This window comes from Bison bison, unplaced genomic scaffold, assembly GCF_000754665.1.
Source record: "Bison bison bison isolate TAMUID 2011002044 unplaced genomic scaffold, Bison_UMD1.0 scf7180017864471, whole genome shotgun sequence".
NCBI classification, from domain to species: Eukaryota; Metazoa; Chordata; class Mammalia; order Artiodactyla; family Bovidae; genus Bison; species Bison bison.
In genome coordinates this window covers 41,594,876-41,597,162 of record NW_011495032.1, presented here as the reverse complement: position 1 = coordinate 41,597,162, position 2,287 = coordinate 41,594,876, and positions in this window count along the sequence as shown.

Sequence of the window (2,287 nt, the reverse complement as noted above, 5' to 3'; positions counted from 1 at the left end):
TCAATCCTTGGTCAGGGAACTAAGATCCCACAAGCCACATAGTGCAGAGAAAAAATAAAATAAAATTAATTCACCTAATAAATATTCATTATTCATCTACTATGTGCCAGGTACAGACATGAGGCATGGGGAGCTGGCTGAGTCAGTCAGGGTTTTCGCCAGGCAAGTAAGCAAACCTAGAGTGAGCCAAGGACTGGAGGCGTGTGCAAGGGAGTGATTACAATGATGGAGCAGATGAGTTGTACCGAGTTGGAGGTGAGTGAAGAGGAGGGGAGTGAGGAATAGGGAAGAGGTAGGATCAATAGTCTTTAGCTCATGTGCGGGTAAGGAATTAACAGAGTTGAGTACATTTTTCTGAAGCTTTTCCTGTCTCATTCCCAATTTATTTTTTGTTTAAAATATCAATATCAAAAGACAATTTCCATATCAGAGGGTAATACAGCTTTGGGGGGGGCATTTTTTAATTTTTAAAAATATGTATTTATGTATTACCCTGTGCCAGGTGTTAGCTGCAGCGTGTGGAATCTTCAGTCTTTGTTGTGGCATGCAGGATCTTTAGTTGGGACCTGGGAACTCTTAATTGTGACATGTGAAATCTAGTTCCTTGATCAGGGGTCGAATCCAAGCCCTCTGCATTGAGTGCAGCGTCTTGGCCACTGGATCACCAGGGAAGCCTCACGTGGGGGTTTTTTTTTTAACTGAAAGCTGTAGGGTTAAACCCTAACCAACAAATGCTACCAACTCAATCACGGTGCAGAAACGACAAACATTTAGTCACAGAAAGCACTCAAAGATTATTTTGCCACCTGTTACTTCTTAGTTTCAGTTTTAGTTTTTTTTAAAAAAACTTTTTCGTATTTACTTTTTAAAAGCTTTACTATGTACACACATAGAAAAAAATTCAAAAACTGCAGAAGGATTTATAGGAATCCTTTTCATAGGATAAAGGAAGTTTCCCTCTACCCTCAACTCTCACCTATCACTTTTCTCCTTCCTAGAGTCAGTTACCATTTTTTGTGTGTTTCCTGACATGTCTTAAACATGTAGGAATATGTAGTCGGATATTTATACACATGAATGACAGCACACCATAACTGCCATTCTGCACCACTTGTTTTTTCACTTAATAATATGTCTTGGAAGTTGTACCTGTACAGGCACTCATTCTTTTTAACTAAATAAAATGCTTTTTCAAACCTCCCTCCTGCAGCCTTGGTTGAAAATTATAATCTTGCCTGAGCAACTCTCCTCCAGGCACTCTGGGATTTGTAGATCTTACACAGCTGAGTCTTGCTCGGAAAACAGGACTTGAGCAGAAAACACGTGTTGGAAACTTAAGTGGCCATCCAACAACGACGTAAGAGAACAAATTGTGCCGTGTTATGCAAGACCCAGAAGTGAATTATTTACTTAGTTAAACAACCGAGATATCTACCAGCTATGAGGTACCCAGGACTGTCTTAGCATCAGGAAATCAAGGTCTTCTGATTTAGCTTCTCACTGTACCCATTTTAGCAGACAGGGCAGGACACACACACACACACACACACACTCACACTCACTCTAAATGCCTTCTCCCTACAGCATTGCTTTGGTCTTCTCTATCCCAAATGTATTATGTGACAAATTACTACGTAGGAACCATCTCTCATAAACTGATCAGAAAGGACACACATATCAAATCAACTCACACTGAAATGTGTAACAGATTGCTGTGTTAACACAGGCATTTGCACTTAAATAGTTGTTCAACCAAAAAGATAAATAATAAATGGTAGCATTGTAAACACCAGATAAGGACTGGTGGGGAAGATTTTCTTGAGGAGGCTGAAGGCAAGACTGATTCTCAGAGACATTTTTTGGATAGATGAGGCCCCTTCTTGACTCTTCACTTCACACCCAATGCCATTTCCTTATCCAGAGATGGCCACTCTCCTTCCAAACACATTGCCATGAATTTATATACATATTTGTATAAAATCTAGAAATTTAGCTCATTGTGTGAGTTTTACCAAAATACTCTTGTCCTATAAACATTATTCTGGAAATAGCTCTTTTCCTCCCTCAACAGTATATTTGGTACTTTTTCCTATCATAATACATCAAGATTGACCTCACATCATTTCTTAGTGCCACAAGGTACTCTGAAACATTTTGTCTCAAACTTTAATGTGAATACAAATCATCTAGGGATCTCCTTAACATGCAGCTCTGATTTGGTAGATCTGAGGTAAGCCCTGAGATTCTGAATTTCTGAAAAATTCCCAGGTCAACCAATCACACCTTG